Here is a 27,594-nt window from a genome sequence, read left to right on the forward strand (position 1 = left end):
TCTCCAAGCCTGTCCACAAGTTAGCTCCAGGGCTTGGGAGAAATAAAGTGCTCTCCCTCAGCCTGGGCTGCTCAGATCCTCAGTAGAAAGGTGAGTCACAGAGGGAGGCTCTCTGCCTTCCTTGCATACTGAAGCTTCACTCTTATCAGTTAGTTGCCATCACAGGGGCTATTTGCTGTTGTTCTCTGCTGCAGGATCTAAGATGTCCTTCATGATTGTGGTAGATTCCCATTTTCCTTTTTAAATTAAAGCTCATAGATTTGATTTTTATGCACTATTTTGCTATTTCCAAGTGGTAGAGGCATGCTAAAAATGTCTAATCCACTATGTTGGAAAGAAGGACCCAATTTTCCTTCCTTATTCTTATCATGCAATTCTCTCTCTGAATAATGTGTCTCCAGCAAATTGCCTGGTCTGCTAGTAAATTGAAATCAAATTTCTGGGAATTTGAGAGTCTTCCATCTGCCCTCTAACTCTCACTCTCTCAAATATACCTCTTGACTATCTCTTGAATTAATCCTTTCTGGTCACTGTCATTGATCTGACTCAGGCTTCATTAACTTCTCCCAAATTCATATATTAGCTTCCTGACAAATCTTTCTGACTCCAATGCATAATCTGCTCCTAAAACACATACCTTATTATGTTGATCTCTTGCTCAAAGTATTCAGCAGATTAAAGTTAAAATTTATTTATATGCATTCACATTTTCAAGCTTTTACTCTTACAGTGTGCACAGCCTCCTGTTCAGTATCTTTTTATAAACTTCCAACTTCTATTTTGTGTGCTCCCATAGCTCTGAATTATCTCGAGTATGAAAAGTAAGGTGTGTCTGTTTGTCAAATTAAAGAACTTTTATGTGAGTCCTAAACTGTTCTCTGCTGTAGTGTCAGTCCCCCCACCCAGCTTATTCTGGATATGTTTGGAATAATGGATTAATTCCATTATCCATTCTATATTTCAGAGATGAATTAGACATAAATAAAAATGTGGAGCTCTTGAAACCTGAGGTTGATGGTGTTGGCTTCTATATTTCTACATTTGATAGCTGGGTACTGTTTCATTAGGGCCAGGGTAAAAGATAAAATTCCAATAAATTCATGGAAGCTTTGTGGTTGGTACCTAGAGAAGTACTGTGTGTAAGTCCTTCAGATTCTACAGTGAATAGCAACAAACACTTAAGAAGTGGGTGGATCAGTCCTTCAAATGAAGGACTTTGCTTTAATATGCTTATATCACTTACCTCCCATTATCACCCACAATCCTAATGTCAGATTTTTATTTTTGTATAAGTGAAGCACAAAAGAACTTTTTGAAAAAAATACATTTACAAAAGACCAAGGAAACAGCATTCCCACTATGTAAAGAAGAGTGAGTTTTTCATATTCTGTGAGCTCACACTTTGAGCATTCCATACTAACACACACACACACACACACACACACACACATCATGAAATCTAAGGAGGTTTGGAACAATGTTAAAAATCAAGGGTATGAGGTAACGCAGAGTGAAGGGAAGAATGTCAACCTACTTCTGAACAGACAGTGTAATCTTTCTGTGTAATAGTTGCATACCCTAGTAACTAAAGGATCTGATATAATGAGATTCAGCTGAGCTTTGGGAAATTTTATCAACCATTTGATTTCAAGTGATTTCATTCTATCCTTAACTTGCAGCACTGGGGTTTGATATTGAAATAGGAAGAGAACATTGAATCAGATTTTTTCCCTTGTACTTGCCATTTCAAATAACTTTACAATTATTATTGCCTTCCCAAGAAGTAGGTAGGATTAAAGTGCTTTGATTTTTTTATTGTTAGAGTGTGAGAAATCCTAACATGATAAATGACTTGGAGGTTAGAATAGAGCAAATCAGGACCAGAACAATGTTTAAAATTTATTGATTTCAAGGATTATAGTCGCTCAACTGATCTATTTTCAGTTTAGAAAATAGTGGGATGTTACACTTTGTAATACTAAGCACTGTATGGTTGAAGTTAAAGCCCAGTAAGGCTATTTTACCAGGAGTCAGGAATTTTGAGTCCTAATCCTTGCTACAACTCTTAATTTTAGTTAACACTAATATTTTCGGAATTCAGTTGTATTATTTTTCTCTTTTTTTAAAAATTTATTTATTATTATTATACTTTAAGTTTTAGGGTACATGTGCATAACGTGCAGGTTTGTTACATATGTATACTTGTGCCATGTTGGTGTGCTGCACCCATCAACTCATCATTTACATCAGGTATAACTCCCAATGCAATCCCTCCCCCCTCCCCCCTCCCCATGATAGGCCCCTGTGTGTGATGTTCCCCTTCCTGAGTCCAAGTGATCTCATTGTTCAGTTCCCACCTATGAGTGAGAACATGCGGTGTTTGGTTTTCTGTTCTTGTGATAGTTTGCTAAGAATGATGGTTTCCAGCTGCATCCATGTCCCTACAAAGGACGCAAACTCATCCTTTTTGATGGCTGCATAGTATTCCATGGTGTATATGTGCCACATTTTCTTAATCCAATCTGTCACTGATGGACATTTGGGTTGATTCCAAGTCTTTGCTATTGTGAATAGTGCTGCAATAAACATACGTGTGCATGTGTCTTTATAGCAGCATAATTTATAATCCTTTGGGTATATACCCAGTAATGGGATGGCTGGGTCATATGGTACATCTAGTTCTAGATCCTTGAGGAATCGCCATACTGTTTTCCATAATGGTTGAACTAGTTTACAATCCCACCAACAGTGTAAAAGTGTTCCTATTTTTCCACATCCTCTCCAGCACCTGTTGTTTCCTGACTTTTTAATGATTGCCATTCTAACTGGTGTGAGATGGTATCTCATTGTGGTTTTGATTTGCATTTCTCTGATGGCCAGTGATGATGAACATTTTTTCATGTGTCTGTTGGCTGTATGAATGTCTTCTTTTGAGAAATGTCTGTTCATATCCTTTGCCCACTTTTTGATGGGGTTGTTTGTTTTTTTCTTGTAAATTTGTTTGAGTTCTTTGTAGGTTCTGGATATTAGCCCTTTGTCAGATGAGTAGATTGCAAAAATTTTCTCCCATTCTGTAGATTGCCTGTTCACTCTGATGGTAGTTTCTTTTGCTGTGCAGAAGCTCTTTAGTTTAATGAGATCCCATTTGTCAATTTTGGCTTTTGCTGCCGTTGCTTTTGGTGTTTTAGACATGAAGTCTTTGCCCATGCCTATGTCCTGAATGGTACTACCTAGGTTTTCCTCTAGGATTTTTATGGTATTAGGTCTAACCTTTAAGTCTCTAATCCATCTTGAATTAATTTTCGTATAAGGAGTAAGGAAAGGATCCAGTTTCAGCTTTCTACTTATGGCTAGCCAATTTTCCCAGCACTGTTTATTAAATAGGGAATCCTTTCCCCATTTCTTGTTTCTCTCAGGTTTGTCAAACATCAGATGGCTGTAGATGTGTGGTATTATTTCTGAGGACTCTGTTCTGTTCCATTGGTCTATATCTCTGTTTTGGTACCAGTACCATGCTGTTTTGGTTACTGTAGCCTTGTAGTATGGTTTGAAGTCAGGTAGCGTGATGCCTCCAGCTTTGTTCTTTTGACTTAGGATTGTCTTGGAGATGCGGGCTCTTTTTTGGTTCCATATGAACTCTAAAGCAGTTTTTTCCAATTCTGTGAAGAAACTCATTGGTAGCTTGATGGGGATGGCATTGAATCTATAAATTACCTTGGGCAGTATGGCCATTTTCACGATATTGATTCTTCCTATCCATGAGCATGGTATGTTCTTCCATTTGTTTGTGTCCTCTTTGATTTCACTGAGCAGTGGTTTGTAGTTCTCCTTGAAGAGGTCCTTTACATCCCTTGTAAGTTGGATTCCTAGGTATTTGATTCTCTTTGAAGCAATTGTGAATGGAAGTTCATTCCTGATTTGGCTCTCTGTTTGTCTGTTACTGGTGTATAAGAATGCTTGTGATTTTTGCACATTAATTTTGTATCCTGAGACTTTGCTGAAGTTGCTTATCAGCTTAAGGAGATTTTGGGCTGAGACAATGGGGTTTTCTAAATATACAATCATGTCATCTGCAAACAGGGACAGTTTGACTTCTTCTTTTCCTAACTGAATACCCTTGATTTCTTTCTCTTGCCTAATTGCCCTAGCCAGAACTTCCAACACTATGTTGAATAGGAGTGGTGAGAGAGGGCATCCCTGTCTTGTGCCAGTTTTCAAAGGGAATTTTTCCAGTTTTTGCCCATTCAGTATGATATTGGCTGTGGGTTTGTCATAAATAGCTCTTATTATTTTGAGGTACGTTCCATCAATACCGAATTTATTGAGCGTTTTTAGCATGAAGGGCTGTTGAATTTTGTCAAAAGCCTTTTCTGCATCTATTGAGATAATCATGTGGTTCTTGTCTTTGGTTCTGTTTATATGCTGGATTATGTTTATTGATTTGCGAATGTTGAACCAGCCTTGCATCCCAGGGATGAAGCCCACTTGATCATGGTGGATAAGCTTTTTGATGTGTTGCTGAATCTGGTTTGCCAGTATTTTATTGAGGATTTTTGCATGGATGTTCATCAGGGATATTGGTCTAAAATTCTCTTTTTTTGTTGTGTCTCTGCCAGGCTTTGGTATCAGGATGATGTTGGCCTCATAAAATGAGTTAGGGAGGATTCCCTCTTTTTCTATTGATTGGAATAGTTTCAGAAGGAATGGTACCAACTCCTCCTTGTACCTCTGGTAGAATTCAGCTGTGAATCCATCTGGTCCTGGACTTTTTTTGGTTGGTAGGCTATTAATTATTGCCTCAATTTCAGAGCCTGCTATTGGTCTATTCAGGGATTCAACTTCTTCCTGGTTTAGTCTTGGAAGAGTGTAAGTGTCCAGGAAATTATCCATTTCTTCTAGATTTTCCAGTTTATTTGCGTAGAGGTGTTTATAGTATTCTCTGATGGTAGTTTGTATTTCTGTGGGGTCGGTGGTGATATCCCCTTTATCATTTTTAATTGCGTCGATTTGATTCTTCTCTCTTTTCTTCTTTATTAGTCTTGCTAGTGGTCTGTCAATTTTGTTGATCTTTTCAAAAAACCAACTCCTGGATTCATTGATTTTTTGGAGAGTTTTTTGTGTCTCTATGTCCTTCAGTTCTGCTCTGATCTTAGTTATTTCTAGCCTTCTGCTAGCTTTCGAATGTGTTTGCTCTTGCTTCTCCAGTTCTTTTAATTGTGATGTTAGAGTGTCAATTTTAGATCTTTCCAGCTTTCTCTTGTGGGCATTTAGTGCTAGAAATTTCCCTCTACACACTGCTTTAAATGTGTCCCAGAGATTCTGGTATGTTGTATCTTTGTTCTCATTGGTTTCAAAGAACATCTTTATTTCTGCCTTCATTTCGTTATGTACCCAGTAGTCATTCAGGAGCAGGTTGTTCAGTTTCCATGTAGTTGAGCGGTTTTGATTGAGTTTCTTAGTCCCGAGTTGTAGTTTGATTGCACTGTGGTCTGAGAGACAGTTTGTTATAATTTCTGTTCTTGTACATTTGCTGAGGAGTGCTTTACTTCCAATTACGTGGTCGATTTTGGAGTAAGTACGATGTGGTGCTGAGAAGAATGTATATTCTGTTGATTTGGGGTGGAAGTTGTATTATTTGTAAAATAAAACAATTAAGATGAATTTGACTAGAGTGAGGAGACTGCTTCACATGACTTCCTAACCTTAGGGTTTTTCAGTCAATGTTTCTTATTGAGGTATAAAAGACCATGTTCCAGAGATGGCACCTCACAGAGACATGAAATTTTAATATTCATATTCTTCTCAATGAAACTTTTATTTAAATAGGCAAAATAGACAATCTCTTTTACAAAGGGGACACTGAGGCACTCAGTGGAGTGCCTTTTTTCAATACCACAGCGACTCACCTCCATTCATAATGCCTTCTTTTATGAACCTGCTGGGGAATAGTTTTTTAGTTTATTAATATTATTAAATAACCACTGTCTTTAAAGTCATAATTTCTCAAACATATTGCTTTGTTTCCATGCAAAATTAAGTATCAAATTTTAGGACAGAATTATAAATTCCAAATGAAAATATTTCTACAAAGTTAACAACAAAACTCTGATTATTGATATTAGCTGATTCATCAAACATTTACTATTCTAGGTTGAATTTATATATATGTGTGTATGTATATGTGTGTGTGTGTGTATATATGTGTATATATGTGTATGTATATATATAAATTCATTTAATTCTCATAACAGTTCTTTGAGGTAGGTTCCATTCATCTCATCTGCACTGCTGAAGACACAAATGCATTCTGAGTTTAGTAATCTGTCTGTGATCGATCAGCTAGTTATGGCCAGAGCCAGGATTTGGAAAGCTGGTTTCAAAATCCAAATTCTTGACTAGTTTACTAAATTGTTGGACCGTATTTACTAAATTGTTGGACCGTATTCCAAATACAACTGGCATTCTAAGCCATGTTAATATGGGCATATAACTTATAGAAAGGAACAGAAATGTAGAATATACACATTGTGCTTTAGAAACTTATTATATGAATGTGCAGAGGAAGATGATATTTAGGGCAAATGCATACAAAGGGTGGGACTCTCAATGGTTTGCGATTCACAGCAAGAATTGAGTTTTATATCTATCTTTGTTTGCCTAAAGCAAACTGAAATTCCATTTTGCTTTTATTTTCTTTCAGAGCCAACTACTTTACAAATATAAAATTCCAACTGAATAGCAAAGCAGCATCTAGATTTGATAGCTGTCTTCCTCTGTAAAAAGAAAAGAATGAGAATCAATCTAGCTATTGCGTCGTAGGAATTACTTCCATGAAGAAGCCTTCCATGATTCTCCTAGTCTGAGCCATATAGCCCTCTGCCTCCATGGCAACTCACACTTTCTTCTGCCTTGACCCTGCACAGGGTCCTGTAATCACCTGTGAGCTCGTCTGTCTTCTTCACTGGCCTGACAGACCTTTCAAGATCAAGGATTTTCTTATCCATCTTTGCAGCTTTCTGCCCCGCAGATGCTTTGTACTTAATAGACATTCAGTAGGCATTTGCTGAAGTAAAATAAAGGTGTCTTCAAACTAGCTTGGGAAATAATTCTGGAGAGAGAATACTTCATTTTTTTAAATTCTACCCACGTCTGACTTTTAGTTCTTCTATGGAGTACCTATTTTATGCAAGCAAATACTTGTTCTCTATCTACCTATTATGTTTACATTTTGTAGCTATTTAACATGTATTGTTGATTGAATTACATTGGAATAGGTCCTTTAGATGTATTAGAGAATTGGAAGTAGTTTAGTCTGTTTAGGCTAGGCTGTGTTTGGTAACAAACCAACCTCTAAATTTAAGTGTCTTAACACATAACGGTTATTTCTCAGTCATGTAGAATGGTCCAGTGGTGACTCTCCAGATCCAGTGGTGACTCTCAACAGCAGCTCTTTCTAAATGGCAACTGCAAGTTTCAGGCCTCTGGCAGCTTGTAGCTCTGCCATGGAAAACAGGAGGCTTCCAGGTCACCATGGCAGGAAAAGAGAGAGCTGGGCACTGGCTCCCAAATGCTTTGGTCTGAAAATGACACACTTTGCTTCTGCTCACAGCCCTTTGGCAAGAACTAGTCACCTGGTGTTGTCTACTGCAGGGGGGCAGGGGAGTGTGGGAGAGAACAGTAAATAGCCTGCCTGGAGGTAGAGAGAGTGAAGTAGGGTCTAACCATCAATACTGACATTTAGTTTTAGGTCTGATGCATTCATTTTTAAAAATAGAAGTTAATTTTAAAAAATAGTTAATACATTATTTCATACAAATTCATATAAAGATCAGAATACTGCCCCACCCCCTTTATTGACAGGACCCAAATTAATAAGTGGTTTTAAAAAAAGTTAGCAAATAAGAGAAACATCAATAATTTTCTCAGCCCAAGACCTTTTCTTTAAAGATAATATTAATAAATCAATTGATAATAACCTTATTAATAGCCCCCAGTGAAGTTTCTGTCCAAGCAGAGATTCCTGACCTATCTGATTTTCAAAGTCCTGAGAGAGTTAGGCAAAAAGAGGCATATCCATGGATAAGTGCTTTCAAAATAACTTGGTCACTGCTTCTCTCTTGAGGTGACCTGCCTTCCTTTTTTGTACGTGAGAAAATTGCCAGTAAAAACGACTGATTGAAGCTTTAACTTTCTCATTTGGAGTGCTGAGAGGTGAGGTTCCTTAACTCTTGAATACAAATATTAAAGCAGAAAGCCCACAAAAAGTTCTTCTGACACAGTGTAAGATATCAAGATGAAAGAATTGATAAGCTCTAATTCTTTTTATTTGTTGTATCTTCTATCAGTTATGTAGTGGGTCTGGAATGGCCTAAGCCTTGCAATATCAAGCTTTTCTAGAGATAGATTCTAATCTGCATGCTTACGGTTAAAGGAATCATTGTAATATGGCAAATGACCAAGAAAGCACCCTCAGCCTGTTTCTTCAGGAGTGTCAGAGTTCTCAGGACATCATGGAGAAGCACAGGTATGGGTTCATCAAGTCATTTAACTTCCTAGAGCACATGGATGAATTATATTTCCAAGATCTCAGTGGGATTATGTCTCTGAATTGTGAGCAGCGATGGCAATTAGGAGAGGATGTGTTTAAGAATTCCCTTTTCTCCATAGCCTCATCAGCATCTGTTGTTTTTTGACTTTTTATTAACAGCCATTCTGACTGTGTGAGATAGTATTGCAGGAACAGAAAACCAAACACTGGACGTTCTCACTTATAAGTGGGAGCTAATCACTGAGCACACATGGACATAAATGTGGGAACAACTGACACTGTGGACTACTAAAGGTTGCAGTGGGGGATGGGTCAAAAAACTACATATCAGGTACTATGCTTACTGCTTGAGTGATGTGATTCATACTCCAAACCTCAGCATTATGCAATATTCCCATCTAACAAATCTGTACATGTACCCTCTGTATCTAAAATAAAAGTTCGAATAAATTGTAAACAATAAAAACAAAGAGAAGATGTGCATTTTCCATCTCTCTTTCTCCGACTGGTACTGCAGTAAATAAAGGAGTTGGCGAATGGAAGCTATCTGGATCCTTGAGTCACCTTGTGGAGGAGTCACAGGCAGCAGAACCTCCTGGCCTCCCTCAGACGCTGATGTCAATGAGAAATAGCCTCTGTTATATTAAGGCACTGGAATTTCAGGATTGATCCCAATATAGTATAGCCTAGCCTGCCTACTACAGGCACAATACATGCATACAGACCATGCAAGTGCCAAAAATTCGAAGGGTGCAAGAGACCCCACAATCCCCTCTGCCAGAGGCAAACACTATTATTAATTTCTTTTGTAACTTTTAGAGGTGTATTATGTACTAACATCAAAATGGTAATAATTGTGATGATGGCAGCAACCGCTTAAGCACTTACCCTACCCTATTATTTAAGGTAACACTAACTGCTCTAACAATTGACCCTAAAAGGTGGTATTATTCAAACTCAGAAGAAGGTGATCTAAATCAGCAATATGTGTGTGTGGTGAGGGGGTGCTCTGGCCCCCCAGTGAGTCATTTGAGTGCACTGACTGATGGGGGCCTTGCCATCCTCGGGATGTGGCTTCCAAGACCATGCTGGGCATCAGTATCTAGCTGGAAAAAGAAATAGCATAGAAGATGGCAACTGAGAGGCTTTTATAGGCCTGGCTTGCCAGTCATCGGCTAGAATTCATTCACAAGCCGTATCTTCCCATAAGGAAGGCTGGCAAATGTGGTCAAGGGTGTGCCAGGAAGAAGACAACTAGCAGGCTTGTTTAATTTTTACAGCAGCTCTATGACCAGAGACTGCTATGATACTCACTTTACAGGTGAGTAAACTGAGTAGCCAAAAAATTTATTTGCTAAAGATCTACTTGAAAGTGGCAGAGTCTGGAAGTGAACCCGAATAGTCTTGCCAGAGCTGGGCTTAATCACACTCCACAACATCCTTTCTTTACACAATGCAGTATATGACATGCACTGTGCTCCACTTTCTTTTCGCCTTAAGAATATTTAGTGGAGATGCACAATTCTAGTACAGTTGACCTTCCATATCCAATAGGGATAAGTTCCAAGACTCCCAGTGGAAGCCTGAAACTGTGGATAGTACAGAATACTGTATGTGTTATGCACAAATTTCTTTTTCTTTCTTCACAATGTGGTAGATTTGTTCTTACCATGTATCTTAGCAACTGCAGCATTTTTTTTTCTTATTAAGTTGAGGGCTTTCCCCTTTTTACTGAAAGGAAGCACTTTATGACTTCTTTTTGGCACATCTGGTTAGCCGGTATTCCTGCTCTTGCACTTTGGTGCCATTATTACGTAAAATAAGGTTTACTTGAACACAAGCACTGCGATATCAAGACAGTTGATTTGATAGCCCAGAGGGTTTCTAACTGCCTAGTGGGCAGGGAGCATTAACAGTGTGGATACTCTGGACAAAGGGATGATTCATGTCCCGGGCGGAAGAGGGACTGTGCAAGGTTTCACAATGCTTCTCAGAATGCTTTGTGATTTAAGAATTAGAAACTGTTTATTTCTGCAACTTTCTATGTAATGTTTTCAGATCATGGTTGGCTATAGGTAGCTGAATGTGCAGAAAGCAAAACTGTGGACAAGTGGGGACTGTTGTACACATAAGGCTGTTTCTTGATGGCTATTTATTACTCAATTATATAAATAAATAATAATTAACTACTCTTCATGACTATTATATTGTTTCTATCTTCCACCATTATAAACTGTATAACAGAGAATATCATTTTCACATATGTGAGTACATGAAGACAAATAATTTTCACACATGTGAAATTACATGAAGACAAATTTTTAGAATTAAAATTGCTTGGATAAATGGTATATGTGTAATTACTTTTGATAGACATTTTAAAATTTCGTTTTAACATGAGATCATTTTTTACAAAAAAAGTACCATTTATACACCTATGAACAAAGTATGTGAATACATTTCCCTATATTCACACCACACAGGTTTTCAGCTTTTTTGATTTTTGTTAAATCGTAAGTAAAAATGGAATTTGATAGTCTTATTTTTTATTCTCTTAATAGAACAGAAGTTTGAGGAGTCCAGCTCCTGCTTAAAAACCTTTGTGTGATTTTTCAGACCTGACCATAGGCAATTGAAACGCTTTGCCTGGCAGGCCTCCTGGAGGAAGCTACCCTCCCCACACAGACTTGGTGCACAGCCCCTGCACTGCAGCCTCTGTGAGGACTTGCAGTTAAGGACCCAGGAACCCTCGGCCTGCCATGCCCTTAAGCATAGCTGCCTTTCCAGCTCAGCCTCTTTCATTCAGAAGCCTCTTTATCTAGGGCCTTTCGCTGAGACGTTCCTCACGTGTCTCTGTTGATATCTCCTTTTGGGCAAGCAGGGTATGGGGAGATTTGAAGACACTTTTCTCCACTCTGACGCAGTACTACAGTACCCAGTACTTTTCCATACTTCATCATTGCGCTCCTTGAGCTCCGGGTCTGTCAAGTTGCAGGAGCCTTTTGCTTGGGGCTTCCTCTGTGCTGATCCACTTTCCTCTGACACTGTTCCATGGAAGGAGATGAGCAGGAGGAGACAGTGTTTTCTCTGGCGTAGTCTCTTTGCAGGAAGTAATTGAAAGCTCCGCTGTAACTTTCATTTTGGCTTATTTTTTTCATTGGCTACCCTGACATCTGGCAGCTGAGCTGCGCTCCTGACGATGTTAACATGTCTACATATATATAAATTTATTGCAGCTTTTATGACTTTTTAGTGATAGTTCATATCTTTTGCTTACTGTTCTTTTGGGATATTATTCAATATTTTCTTTTTTATTTAAAAATATTAAGAAAATTAATAATTTACCTATATGTTATATTTTTGTTTGGCTAATTTTTCATTTGTCTTTTCATTTTATAGTGTATTTTTTTCTATGAATTAAATTCAACCACAATTTTTAAGAATTTATTATTATTATAAGAATGCCTGTTTTTCTTTTTTGGGTCAGGTTAAGAAAAAGTTTTTTTTTTTTCACTGAGATTATAAGACATCTGTATCTGTATTTTCTTTGTACAATTAAACCTTTGTGTTATTTGCAATTTTGTTGTAAAAAGGGTAAGATAATTCAATTGCAGTTTTCTTTATGGCTATTCAGTTATCCTAACATCATTTAGTGAGTAATTTGTTTTCCTCCATTCTTATAAAACATCCCCTTTTTGATATAAAGAATTCCTATATGTACTTGAGTTTATTTCTAGTTAGTCCATAGATCTGTATATTTACATTTTATTACTGCAGATTTAAGTTTACTATGGATTTAAACATGTTTTGTTCTCATTGTAGAAATTTCTTTTATTTAAAAATATCTTGGCTGATATATTTTTATACAGGTGTTTTAAAAATCGACTTGAAGTTAATAAGAAATTCTATTTTTCTAGAGATCACATTCATATGTTTCATATTCATATATGTATATACATATGTATATACACACGTATGCATGTATACACAATGCACATATGTATGCATGTATAAACATAAGCACATACACATGCATGTATGTATATATACGTGAATAAATATATATAAATATATAAATATAAATAAATGTATATATATAAATAAATGTATATATATGAATGAATAAATATACATATGCATGGATGTATATATACATATGTATAAACATACATGCATGTACACACATGTACACACATACATTATATGTATACATGTATAAACATAAACATAGGGAGAATTGTTTCTTTTTACCCAAGAACAAGTTATACTTTTATTTGGGTCTTCCCTTTAGTTTCTTCAGGTGCATTTAGAAGTATTCATCTAAATTTCTTTTTAAGCTTATAGGACATTTGATTATTTTTATTTTTTACTGTTTTCTTTTTCTTTTGTAGTTTGTTCTATAGCTTCTAATTGCTTGTTATTTTATATATATATATATATATATATATATATATATATGTTACTCATTTTGTATATCAGTTTTATTCCCAGTCACATTAAAATGATTAAGAGGCTGTGAGTTTGGTGGGAAAGATCTCACAGGCCAGCACTAGACCACCTGGTTTTGAATCCCAGCCTTGACACATTCTGGTTGTTATTGTGACGATTAAAGGGAATTCATGAAACATGCTTAGAATAGTGCTTAATCAATTTAATCATTATCTCACATAGCAGTATAAAAGTTTTCCTTGCTTCAGAAAAAGAATTTTGATGCTTTCCTGTTTCTACACTTGGAAAAAGTTTAAATAGAAGCTTCTCTTTTTGTTAATATAAATAAGACACATTTCCTCCCCTTCAGGGAAACTGTGTTGTTCTTCACCACCTCATTTGAATCTCTAAATCTTTTTTGATAAAAGAATAATTAGAGTATATTCATAAATGAATCTACTACTCAGTCTAAAAAAGCATCTAAGCCAACATTTAAATCCAATTCCTCCTACTCTACAGACAACAGTCAAGATTTAAACATTTAAACATGTTAGCACAGTAAAAGAAAAGCTTCAGGGACTTCTTTATTTGAAAATACATGCTCTTTTAACAAAAAAAATTTACTCTTCCACATTTATTGATTAATGGAATCTTTTCCTGTAATACACTTCAGTATAAAATGTATACAGTGTACTTTACACTTAAGTCCAATTTATGGAATGTTCCAAAGAAAGCAAAAGAAGAACAAAAATAGTACTATTGATTTTCACCCTTTGCTTTTGTGTCTTCCTTTGTATCTTTTCTCCGTCATGCTCTTTCATAGTTCTGACCTTTAGAATATCTGGCCTGGGTTACTACCAACCTTGTAAAATGGTTTCTTGGACTCTAGTTTTGTTCCTTCTCCACACAACCACTAGAGCAATATATTGCAAATTTGATCATGTTTCCCCTTCTACAAAAGTTAGAGCTCATAAGGGTGGCCTCACAGCTCTCCTTCATTAAACTTCTTTCCAGTCTGAAATCTTGCTGGAATGCTCTATCAATACCAAATGCTCAAGGTTGTCTTGAGCATACAAAGTACCTTTTCATCTTGAGTTTGGCCTCTTCACTGCCATACCCCATTTGCCTTCCTCTCACTTCTTCTTCTTCTTTTTTTTTTTTTTTAAAACCTGGCTCACAATTTATTTTCTCCAGCAAGCTCTCTTTTTAATTCTGAGCCCCTAAGCATTTGGGTGCTCCTCTACAATGCTCCCATCATAACTTCTCCATGTCTTCCTCTCTCAGAGCACTTACAAATGTTCATCCTCATGTGCCTGCAATGTCTTAGGATGCTGGTATCTTGGACTTGTGACCATATCTCTATCTTAATATTGCCAGTACCTTGCATTTGCTTCATACACAGGAGGTTCTCCAAAGATACTGGTTCAGTGAAAGAATAAACAAATGCTACCCATTCCCCCTGGCCATCTTTTTAAAAAGTCTGTTAGGAAAGTATTTTTTATTGGGAAAATTTTGAGAAGATTAAGCCAAACACCTAAATCCAGGAGTCCTGACTATTAATTCCAGTTCTGTCTTTAACTCACTCTGAAGCCCTGGCCTATCTCTGCAGGTCTGTGGATACATAAGTCTCCAGGTAGATTCGGGGCCTATATTAGCACAGTATTGAGGTAAAATTAAGCTTCTTAAATCTCAGATTTTGGAAACTCAACCCTGCCTTACCTCACAGCTGACCCATCCTTACCCTCATAATCCCTCCTTTAACATTGTTTTCCTGGACATTTCCATTACAATTTTTGAGCAACTGACTTAACATAGAAGATGTGGTAGGCTTATATCTGGAAATGTGTAGATAAGTTCAAAACTGGTATTAAGTCACATACACACTGATTCCCCTTGCATTAGCTCTGTGGCTAGCCTGCCTCCTTTCCCAGATGTTAAGGATAAAGCACTGGTTGGTAATTAGTGAAGGAAAGGAAAAGTTGCCCCTTTAGCAAAATAATATTGAAGAGGTATGCCAGCGGGGGGTTATCTTTCCCACCACAGGGTTGTTTGGTTGTTTTTTGGGTATTTGGTGGTCTCCAAGGCCAGGCCACCATGGAAAGTCCAGAGCACCCCTTCTGCCTAAGCAGTGAGAGACCTGGAGGGAGAAAGGACTGATTGAACATCCTTTCTGAAGACCATCTAAAAGAGAAGAAGAGGCATAGGACTGGAGCAAATGACTCGGGGTGGGGGGCAGGGAAAAGTCTGGAGGAGGGAGTCTCTTCATCAAGGGTGAGCTTGCAGGCCCCATGCCATAAATAGGATTGTGACTTCTTTGCAGGGAGTCCCTAGATCTCCGTTCCCCTTGTAGGCTCTGTATTGCTTAACTTGCAGTAAATAACCACCTGAACATTTTAAAAGATTCTATATGTATTCTTCATGACTTAAAGAGGAGGTAGATGCTCTTTTCTTTCCCTTCTCCAGCTGATGTCTAGATTACTTCAGAATGGAAGGCAGGATGGTGAAACACCCTGCATGGGACCCCATCACACCATAGTAGACAGACTGTTCTTGTTGCTGTCATGCCATTGCTCTCTTCTCTCTTCTACGATAAGAGGTTTCATGCCTGGGTAACACAATGGGCACCAGCAGAAGACTAGCAACCACGGCATGATTTTTTTTTCGAGACACTGTCCTGCTCTGTCACCCAGACTGGAGTGCAGTGGCGTGATCTCAGCTCATTGCAACCTCTACCTCCTGGATTCAAGTGATTCTCCAGGTTTAGCCTCCCGAGTAGATGGGATTACAGGAACGCACTACCACCCCCAGCTAATTTTTTGTATTTTTAGTAGAGATGGTGTTTCACCATGTTGACCAGGCTGGTCTCAAACTCCTGGCGTCAAGTGATCCACCCGCCTCGGCTTCCCAAAGTGCTGGGATTACAAGCGTGAGCCGCAGCACCCAGCCCATAGCATCGTTTTGATTCAACTTAAGAAATTAGCTACCTCTTCTCCCATCTTCTTCCTATGTTAAGCATTTGCAGTTGCTTCAGGCTTTAAGATTTATTTCATTAAATTATACTTTCATGTATTGTTATAGGATGTATAACAATATATTGCCATGCCAAAGCTATTTTATTGTTATATAAGTTAGGAATATATAAAGAAAAAAAAAAAAGATAAAATCCTCTGGAACACTCAATTCCAGCTTCTTGTTTTTTACATGAGATGAGGGAACATTGAGGCTAATTTTTTTCTTTGTCAATTTAAAGTAAAATTTTCCTAGGACAGTTTTTCTATTTCTTGATCATAGGATCTACAGTGGCTACAATAACCAAGTGCTACAAAAAAATGCTGTGACAAGGCATCTGAACAACAGAGATTTGAGGGAAACAAAGCACTTTCGACAAAGGTCCTGCTGCTTGTCTTCAGCTCGGTACCAATTAGAGCTTCACTGGAGGTGAAAAGTGAGTGTCTGAGAATCTTAATTCAGCCTTTTTTGATGTTTAAACAGAATCTACACACAACTGCTACCATCTTCCAACTGCCATGAATCTGTTGTTACTTTCTATTTTCCCTTTTTTTGATGTTGCTTTTAGCTAATGAATATCTTAAAGCAAACACCTTTGTAATTACCACCCAGGCCGAGAGATAGAACTTTGCCAGCCACCCCAAAAGCACCTTGGTGAGGCTTGTTTCCATTATAATCACTCCTATCAGAGTAAACACCATCCTGGCTTCTATAGTAATGGCTTCCTTGCATTTTATTTTTTCAGTTTTGTCACCCATGAGTGTGCACTTGCACATTATATTTTAGTTTTTTCCATTTTAAAAATTGATGTTTTTAGATTCTCTTTTAATCTACTCATCCCCTCCCTCCGCCCATCATCTTATCCCTTTTTTTCCCCTTACCATTTACTCATTTAAAGACCCAGACAGTCCTAACTGTCAGATTCCTATTGTTTGGATTTTGTTAATTGTGTATTCTTGGCTAAGTTATCCTGTTCTTTTCTCCTGTTTCCTGAAAAATGGTAGCACTGTTCAGAGGGTTAATCAGACTCATTTTGGCATTTTGGCAAGACTATAGGAGACATGTAGTATCTTATTGTCCCTGTTTTTGTTGGCAAACATTAATATCTAATATATTGATCCATCAACTCATTGAACAGAGGGCAGTACCAAATAACAATAATCTATTATTTAAAAAATTATTAGCTGGAGTTTAAAAATAGATACTTTCCTTCATCTATTATTTGGTTACCCAGTGATATAGCCATGTAGGAACGGCAGAATAAATGCTTGATTCTTTCTCTTTATTTACCATCCTCTGAAGGTGATCAATTATTTTTTGATAAATATTAATGAATAGATTTATTCACATTTGTTGATTTCAATCCATTGGCAATTATCGTCCTTATAGATGCTAAATTTTTCCATCTTTGGCCATTGGAAATCTCATAAAGTTGGCTTGCCCTATTGACATGTTTCTAGTAGTCATGACTTACTTTTTGACAAGGTATTTCAGGCTCACCTTGTACATATTCTGCCCCAGACATGGAAGCAGACATTTCTCCAGGAAGCCCTTGGTTCTTTTAACAGAAAGAGGCAATTCAAAACCACAGTCTTGTTGCTAATAATGCTATTCTAATCTGAGTATTCCTCCTTTTGTTGTTTCTGAATGGTTATAGACAGTGTTTTTGGTTATAGACAACATTTGTGTCTCCTTAGAATTGATATGTTGAAATCCTATCCCTGAAGGTGATAGTATTAGGAGGTGATGCCTTTGGGAGGTGATTAGGTCACCCTAATCATTTAGGAGGGGAAGCCCTCATAAACAGGATTAGTGGCCTTAGAAAAGAGGCCCCAGGAGTACCCTAACCCCTTTCACCATGTGAAGACTTAGTGAGAGGATGGTTTTCTATGAACCAGGAAGCAGACCCTCATGAGACACTGAATCTGCCTTGATTTTGGACTTTTCAGCCTCCAGAATTGTGTGAAACAAATTTCTTTGTTCACAAGCCACCTAGTTAACAGTGTTTTGTTACAGCAGCCCAAACAGCCTAAGACAAGTAGTGTTCAAAAGCTGGTGGCTTGCTTTCTGAGACTTCTTTCTTCTATGTCCTTCCTTTACCTTTCATGTGGACATTGACTTTCCATCATCTCTTTTCTTTGTCCCATTCACTTTTTATTTTATTTTTTAAAAAATGGACACTATATTAGTCTATTCTCACACTGCTAATAAAGATACAACCGAGACTGGGTAATTATAAAGGAAGGAGGTTTAATTGATTCACTGTTCCACATGGCTGGGGAGGCCTCACAATCATGGGGGAAGGAAAGGAGGAGCAAAGGCATGTCTTACATGGCAGCAGGCAAGAGGGTATGTGCAGGGGAACTCCTGTTTATAAAACCATCAGATTTCATCAGTCTTATTCAGTGCCATGGGAGCAGTATGGGGGAAACCACCCCCATGATTCAACTGTCTCCACCTGGCCCCACCATTGACACATGGGGATTATTACAATTCAAGGTGAGATTTGGGTGGGGACACAGCTAAACCATATCAGACACATAATAATTGTACATATTTTTTGGATAGTGATATTTCCATACATATAATGTATAGTGATCAGATCAGAGTAATTAGCACATCCTTCATCTGCAACATTTAACGTATAACATTGTTGGATGATTCTAGCTAAAAATAACATATAGTTTCAAATAGGAGGGTAATACTAGAGTCATCCAATGGTATTATAGGACATTAGAGATTATTCCTCCTACCTAACTGTAATTTTGTATACTTTAACACATCTCTGCCTCTCTCCCCCTTCCCCTTCCCCTTCTCAGCCTCTAGGATCCTCTGTTCTACTTTATATTTCTATGAGAGCACCTTTTTTTTTTTTTTTTTTAACTTCAACATATGAGTAAGAACATATAGTATTTAACTTTCTGTTCCTGGTTTATTTCACTTAACATAATGTCCTCCAGTTCCATCCATTTTGCAACCAATGACAGAATTTCATTCTTTTTTATGGCTAAATAATATTCCATTGTATATATACCACATTTTCCTTATCCATTCATCTGTTGTTGGACACCTAGGTTGATTCTATATCTTGGCTATTATGAAAAATGCTGCAGTAAAAACGGGGATGCAGATGTCTTTTTGACATTCTGATTTCTTTTCTTTGGATGAATGCCCAGTAATGGTATTGCTGGATCATGTGGTAGTACTATTTCTTTTTTCTTTTTTTTGAGATAGAGTCTTGCTCTGTTGCCCAGGCTAGAGTGCAGTGGTGCAATCTTGGCTCACTGCAACCTCCGCCTCCTGGGTTCAAGCAATTCTCCTGCCTCAGACTCCTGAGTAGGTGGGATTACAGGTGTGCACCACCACACCAGGCTAATTTTTGTATTTTTAGCAGAGATGGTCATGTTGGTTAGGATAGTCTCAGACTCCTGACCTTGTGATCCGCCCACCTCGGCCTCCCAAAGTGCTGGGATTACAGACATAAGCCGCTGCACCCAGCCTTATTTGAAGTTTTTTGAAGAACCTCCCTATTGTTCTCTATGGTGCCTATACTTGTTCAAGTTCCCAACAACAGTGTATAACAGTTCCGTTTTCTCGACATTCTTACCAAAATTTATTATTATTTTTAAATAACAGCCATACTAACTGGGATGAGATGATATCTTCTTGTGTTTTTGGTTTGCATTGCCCTGATGATTAGTTATGTTGAGTATTTTTTTTTTTTGTCATTTGTCTTTTGAGAAATGTCTATTCAGATTGCTTCCTAATTTTTAAATTGAATTTTCTTTTCTTGACTTGCTTGCTTGCTTCCTTGCTTGCTTTTTTGTTTTTAAGATGTTTGGGTTTCTTATATATTCTGGATATTGATCCTCTGTCAAATGAATGATTTACAAATACTTTCTCCCATTCTGTAGGTTGTTTCTTCACCCTGTTGACTATTTCCTTTGCTATGCAGAGGTTTTTAGTTTGATATAATCTCATTTGTTTATTTTTGCTTTTGTTGCCTGTGCTTCTTTGGTCTTATTCATAGAATCTTTTCCCAGAGCAATGTCCTAAGTATTTTCCTTTTTTTTTTTTTCTAGTAGTTTTAACATTTCGGTTTTTTACATTTAGGTCTTTGCTCTCTTTTGAGTTGAGTTTTGTAAAGCGTGAGAGGTGGGATCTAGTTTCATTTTTCAGTTTCTTAAAGTCTAGATTGCTCTGCAGTCTAGATTTCCAGTTCCTTCAGTTCCTAATGCAGTTTTCTTATATACTCCTGTTATTAGTTTGGGCAAAATCTCTCCTAGTTTCAGATACTGTTTTCTAATGTACTTGTCATGATATCCAGTGAACATCTGTTGGCTATTACTGGTGTCTTTTTTGCTTGGGACCCTCAGACATCCTGTTTCCCTTTACTTTCTTCTGCACATACACTGATACCATATAGATCTTACAGTTATTGGTGAATTGTCTCCAGTTGCTTTATTATTTGGGGTTTGTGTGGATGCCCTTTTCACTTAGCTTGTTATAAATACTATCCATTTTTTTCTATACTGTCTAGCTACCTTATACAAATATTTAAAGACATCCAAAAACTATGTGGTCATTATTTTTCCAGAATTTTTAATTTTTTCTTATAGACTGACACTAGAGAAATAGCTTTACTATATTTTCTTCTTCACCACTAGGCATTTTAGATTTTCTTGTGTGAGTTCACTAGTTAGTTTTATGACTAATATAACTTATGTTCAGTTGATGTGTAATCATAGCATAAGTGATCATACTGTCACTTGAAAATAAAATTTGAAAATAGTCACAGGGTCATCATCAGCCACACTACTATTACATGTCATCCTTTATTTTCTTTCATTTTCCTTTTCTATATTCTCTCTTTCTGTAGATAGTACCCTTTCAGGATTATATGCATCTTTCAATATTTTGTAGCTTTCTTGGAGCCAGCTTATAAAGAACTACTGATGTCCTTCTTTTTTTTTTTTTTTGGTACGTTTATCCTTTATTTAGAATGACAAAATCTTAAACATATCTTTCAATACTGTCTTTTTTTTTTCACACAGATACACTATATATCAGTAATCTGGACACCAAGTTATTTACAGCTATTATTTAGTACCATAATAAGTAGTAATTTAAATACAAGGTAAAATCACCACATTGTCTTGACTACTGATGTCCTTCTTGTACTCCTCCCTAACTCGGCCCAAGTCTGTCTTAATATAGAAGGGTAAGATGCCTCATGATATAAAATAGTGACCTTATTTAATTAGTCTTGTCAAAGGTAAATAAACAAAATTAGTTTGGCCCATGAACATAAACATCCATTTGTTCTGCTTTAACCTCCACTTTAAATTTTAACTTTAGTCATTAAATGTTTGGGGCTAGGTAGGAGAATTATGGCCAAAGGAACTATAGGAGGAAAGTTGTTTCTCTTAGTTTCTGTAAGTAACCTGACAAGGAGACTTGTTGCTTAATCAGCACCTAATATGTTCATTTGGAATGCTCCAATGCTCAATTTTATTAGACATCTACAAAACAAAGCTTGTTTCCCCCCTGCATTGCAATTAGTGTAATTGGAGTTTATGTGTGAAGTATCATATATCTATTGTGTGGTGGTTTTTTAGAGTAACAAGGATACTGAATTACCTTGCTAAGATTGCTAGTTTCAATAATTAGTTTATGGAGAATATTTAATAATACTTCACACTAGGAAATTAAAGTTCCAATCAAAATAGCATTCAGTTATCCAGAGCAAGAATATGTTCTTGCTTATATTCTGCCCTCTCCTCAGAGCTGACTACACATGATGTTTATACCTAAAATGAAAAACAGAGCATAGCAAGATTATAAGATGAGTTTTTTTGTCCTGAGAGACTAACAAGAGTAAGTGTCATGCCATGCTAGCCCAGGGAACAAAATTGTAAATATAGGGAGGAGAAACAGGTTTTCAAGTTTATATTGCTGCTATCTTATGGGGATCAGCTTCTGTTGTTACCATAATGTGTTATGTTGAAAGGGGCAGGCAGGGTTGCTGAGTGGCTGGTTGGAGAGTCCCTGAGAGATTACTCAAGAAACTCAGTTGCAACACAGGGCGGAGCAGCCTCTAAGGTGAAAATAAATTCACAGCATGTGGTTATCTGCCTGGGAGTACTTGTCATTCACTGCATAGTTCATCTCTATGGAGAACCTGAGTATTTCTTTGTCAAATAAGAAACTGCAAAATGGCAAGTATTGTATTTCGTACAGACCAGCCCTGAGTTTTCTCCAGTTTTCTAAACCTGATGTAAATGGCGGAGTCTGTAGATGGTGGCGAGAAACTGTTTTGGCCTTTTAGGACATCACATTTTTCAGCTATAGTTAAAGTTCATCTGAAGTGGTTCCTGTTATTCCAGACCAACTGTTAATTGATATGCTCAGTCTATTTTCTCTATACCCCCAAGCACCACTATTGATCACAAGCTAAATTGGATCAAGTTGCTATGTGTAACATATTGCCGGCTCTGTGAGTAGACTTTTTTTCCAGTCTTGGTGCCCTTAATTATACTCAACCAAATTACAGTTTAAGGAAATTCACATAAAGTTCGAGTTCATATGTAGATTTCTTGCCATTGTGAATTTCAGAGAGACAAGTGCTTTGTAAGGATATGCATGTAATACAGGTGAGTGGGTAGTAGAAGATACTATAGAGGCAGTTAGTGGTATGTATTGTATAGAGAAGTGAGAAGTTTCCTGTATTTTTTCATTCTGTCTAATATGAGAGATGTAGTATAAGAAGTTTCAATGACAACTTTCAGTCTGTTCCTAGAAAAGGTTAAATCTTAGTTATTAATACTTTTACCACTTACTATGAGAAATATTTTAGCCCAGGCTGCTTCTCTGACAACTTACATTGTTTTTCTGCTTTGTCCCATAGTAGAGGCAGCTGTGTAATTTCGGTAGCTTTTTCCATGAGAAATGATTTTCATTAAACATAGACAGAATTAGTTACAACTTCCACTTGGAAGGTTAAGACCTAGTGCTCTATTTAGTCTTTTTGAAAGAGCTTAGGCACTAATTTATTTCTAACCGGTGCATTTCCTCTGGATTACTGACCGCTTTGAAAGAGTTCAAGTTGTTTCATTAAGTCCGTTCAGTCCTCTTGAAACTGCCAGTAAAAAGACTAGGACGCAGAGGATGTTGTCATTAACACCTTTCAAAAATGTCTTTGTAAAACTTTTAAATTTGACTTCCAGAACTATGAGTTTCTACTGTGACTATAGATCAGATTCCTTTTTTTTTTTTTTTTTTTGAAGAAAATGAGTAAGATCATGTTTATGATGCACATCTTCTAAGAAGGAGATTCATGGCTATATTAAACACAGTTCTGGACCTATTTTTTTCCATGGATTTAAACTACAAATCCTCTCAAAATTATATTCCACTCCAGGAAATAACTGATTTCTACCATCAGTTTCTGGTTTCCTAGGCATTTGAACTAGTAGTCACACAGAATGGGCAACTTGTATTGTTAATTGAATTGTAACACTTGGATGGCTCCCAGGCGATGCCACAAATAATATTTATTTTCAAAATTACTTAGCAAAAAGCAAAAGCACACAAAACATATTCTTCAGTGATCTTTGCATCCCTTTCAATATGTGTCTCAGAGGTAACTTTTAGGTAGCTTGAGATTGGCAGCATGGGGCAGCAGCCAGACCTGGTCCCAAGCTTCCTTAGAATGCATATCTCCGATGAGAAAATGTGTGGTGAAGACATTGAGCTGTCAAACAAAATATTTCTGCCTCCCTGTACCCCTCACCTTACATGTTGTAGAGCTGTTGGTAGTAAGTGGTTGTTCAGTTAGGGACCACATTTTCTAGGACCCCCTTGCAATTAGATGCAGCCATAGATTGGATTTTAGCAAATGGAATGTGATTTGAAGCGCTGCGCATCACTTTCAAGTCTGGCTCATAAAAGCCTACTCTTCCCCAGGCTCTGTTTCCTACCAGTTGGTTGGTATGAGGATAACAATGGGATGAACTAGCAGGCTTTGTGGTGAATATGGCAGAATTCATGTAATCCTGGGTTTCTGTGGCTTCGTGGAAGGGCTACCTCTCCTGTTCTCCTGCTCAGTATTATTTGATAAACAAGAAACAAATTTTAATTATGTTGGGTCTTGGAAATGTTTGGTTTTATTAGTCATGGCAGCTAGGGCTTCTCTAATAAAGCATCTAAATTCACCCAAGCATTATACATATGCCAAACCTAATAACTGAATTAAAGGCAGGGACAAGGCTGGCAAAGGAGGATAAAGAGGTTGTTTTGGGTCCTAAATTGCTGAAGGTATCCCATGGAAGGCAGATACATTTAATTCATTTTATTTTCAAGATAAGAAAAGCTATCGCAAACTAATTGTAGAGTTGGAACCAGTGTAAGATTCAAATACATTCACTCTCCCTTTCACTCACCAAGTGCCCCCTATGTGTAAACGCTGTCCTACACATTAGGGTTAACTCAGTAAAAAAGAGGGACCAAAAAATTTCAGGCTATCTCTTATCATTCCTGCTTCTACTCATCTTTAGTTGCAGTTGTCATAAATCAGTAAAATCCCACTGTTGTTTGCTCTTATAATTTTAGTTCTTTATGAATGTTAAGTTGGCTTAGTTAGGGACCTTTCTGGAGGTGAAGGGAATAGTCTACCTGGATTTCTTTAGTCTTGTCTACTAATTCTAGCTTGGTTCTGACAGCAGAACAAATGGGAATAGGTATGAGGCTATAAAATAACTGATGTTAGAATGTGCAGAATTCAACGTTTAGAAGGAATTGCATTTCAATACAAGATAAAATTTCCAGATTACCTTGAGAATTGGGGCCATTACTGTCTGTTATATTGAAAGAATTCCAAAATGCTAAATTGCCTGACAAATTGTGGTGTTTTATGTGCTGTATTGATATTAGAGTGTTTGTTTTGCTTCAATGGGTACTTAATTATTTGTTTCTTCTTGACAGTGTGCTAGAATTAATTCATAGCATTTTGAAGCTGCTTTAAACATCCTCTTGAGGGCAAGGGCTGGCTCGGGTAAACCTAGTGCCTCATATGAATGTTTTGCCCTCGGTTTAAATATATTAAATTAGACTCATGAATTACTTTTAAAAAGAGACAAATTATAGCTTTTTTATCCTAAAGGAGATTTTTAGGAATGCAAGATGAAAAGAGCTAAATAAAACTATAGGAAATGGAGACTGTTATGGGCATCTAGCTTAGGATGGAGAGCCAAGCATGGCTCTCAGGTGCAACTCACATGGAGATGTGGCTCTCAGGTACAAGGTACCACTCAGGTACACTTCTTTATCCGTTAGCAATTAACAATTATTTCCTACACAGAACAAAAGTTGTAGCCAAAGGTCCTTTCCTTCGAAAATAAAGAAGGCACAGAATGAGTTTACTTAAAGGTTTTATAAATCCTTAGTTTGTAAAAATTCTCTATTAGTAGTAGCCTATAGATAGGTGCGAGTTAATATAACATTTACATATTAATTAACATAACAATGATAAGCTCTTTAGTAAGTACAACAACTCAGAAAATTAACCATTAATGTTCTTTATTTGGTACCGAAAGTCCAAAATTTTGTTTTCCTTTTACCTGGAAGGTAACTGAGAATATCAGACAAAATAATTTTGAAAAAATATTCATGAGAGTGTTTTTTTTCCATGCAGAAAATGGAGGTCTAAGTATAGTAACAATTTAGTTACATAGTTACTTCCACTTCCAGAGATGTGATCCCTTACTATGTAAATTATGTTTTCTAACAAAAATGACACAGATGGGGTCAGATTTCATGGTTAGAAATTAGAAAGCTTAAATGAAATCCCATTCTTTCATGGAATTATGTTAGCAATTTTGGAAGGTAATAGTGGTCTTACTAATTCATTTTTTGATGAACTCTTAAGATGCATTTAAATATGATTCTCATATTGATACTTGCCTTTTTACTAGAGGTTTCAGTAGAGGATAGTTTTGTGGAAAAACATCTGTCTGAATAAGCCATCCTGTGATTTTTCTAAAGTGGGTAATCAGGAGACACTTGGAAAGGAAAGAAAAGGAAAGAATAGGTACTCCTGCATTCATATGGGGCATGAGTGTTTTCTTTTCCCGTTATAATAGCAGCAGAAACAAGCTGGTTATAGGTCAAAGAGAATAACAGAAAAATGTTACAAAATTGAAGCAAAACTTTAGCCTTTTCTTCATGTACCTTAGAAATGCCAGCATTCTATATATTTTATCGTGATAACAATGGCGGTGCCAATGATTATCCATGGAACTGGACCAATGATTCCCCCTGTGTGCTCCATTTTCCTACCTTGTTCATCTGTGAGAGGTGGATTTGGACAATATATTGAGAGTATCCAAACGTAGCCCTTTCTGTGTTTGGAGGAATTAATTTTATATTAGTTCTGTAGTTTTATATGTCGTTGAAAAGAATATCTTTTGAAAACAGAGAGTCCATTCAGCAATCTAGCGTCTGTGTTTGGTTGCCATGAAGGCCTAACCATTGCCATTTCAGGGGGAAAGTGCAGGGGACAGGGGGACGGGGAAAGAAAAGAAAAAGCAAGCACATACACTGCATATTCGAATCGGTACCTCAAATTCATGATGCTAACTTACACGATATTTTTCTGGTTTGAAAGTTCTTATTGTAAGGAAATAAACACAAAACTTGTCAAATAAGATAGTATTAAAATACTAAAAATTAGTATTAAACTGAAATAAATAATTTTAGACTAAAACACTATTTTAGTGAGACTAGTCATGTTTTGCTTAGAGTGAATGTAATTTCTTAAATGTTCATAAGAAAGCTAGTGACTTTTTATATATTTCTCAATCATAAATTTGAGAAGAAAATCAGTTTTATCTTCTAGTGTTATGTAGAAATTAGGCAACAGGATTTTGATAAATAGGATAAGTAGTTTTTTAATAATAAATTTTGACAAGTTTTCAAATGTTCTTTCAGTTTCAGATGTTGCAAGAAAAGCAAAAAAAAAAAAAAACAAAAACAAAAACCAAAAAACAAAAAAACAAAAAAACAACAACAACACAGTGTGAAAAATAGTGATGTGAATCTGAAAATTGCTATAGGAGTATTCTCAAAAAAAGTTAATGTAATTGAATTCATTCTGACATGCCACATTTATATATACGGAGGCATTTTGTTTTTAAAAGAAAATAAGAATGTGATATTCTTAACATAATAAATTCCATAATGCTTTATCTTAATAAGCAATTATCTATAATAAACAATCTTCCACTATCATGGGCATTGGACTATGAACATTTATTTTGGTTACAGATCTCTGTAAAGAAAGTTATTAAGTCATAATGCATCAAAGGAGCTTGATTCGTTTGCAAGGTGCAATTGGGGTAGGTATATGAGTATATTACTTTTATTGCATTCACATTTCTCAAGCGCTGATTTGATGCATTTTTCCTATGGGTTATTCTCTTAGGAGCTATACAGACATCTGGACTGTGAAAAATGTCTAAGTAACAACAAGGCAAACATTTTTACTTACATAATTCTTATATCAAACATGCCTGTTGACAGAAAGGAAGAAGCTTTATCATAAAGGGAAAGTT

At 36.7% G+C, this 27,594-nt stretch overlaps 1 long non-coding RNA gene across 1 annotated transcript; it reads left to right on the plus strand.

Moving 5' to 3' along the window:
• On the plus strand, window positions 1-27,004 carry LOC106994294 (uncharacterized). The gene is made up of 5 exons (XR_003724284.2): window positions 1-90; window positions 16,268-16,421; window positions 21,996-22,087; window positions 25,146-25,297; window positions 26,972-27,004. It is a non-coding gene; the product is annotated as an uncharacterized LOC106994294 (long non-coding RNA).
• The last annotated feature ends 590 nt before the right edge of the window (window positions 27,005-27,594 follow it).

This window comes from Macaca mulatta, chromosome 17, assembly GCF_049350105.2.
Source record: "Macaca mulatta isolate MMU2019108-1 chromosome 17, T2T-MMU8v2.0, whole genome shotgun sequence".
NCBI classification, from domain to species: domain Eukaryota; kingdom Metazoa; phylum Chordata; class Mammalia; order Primates; family Cercopithecidae; genus Macaca; species Macaca mulatta.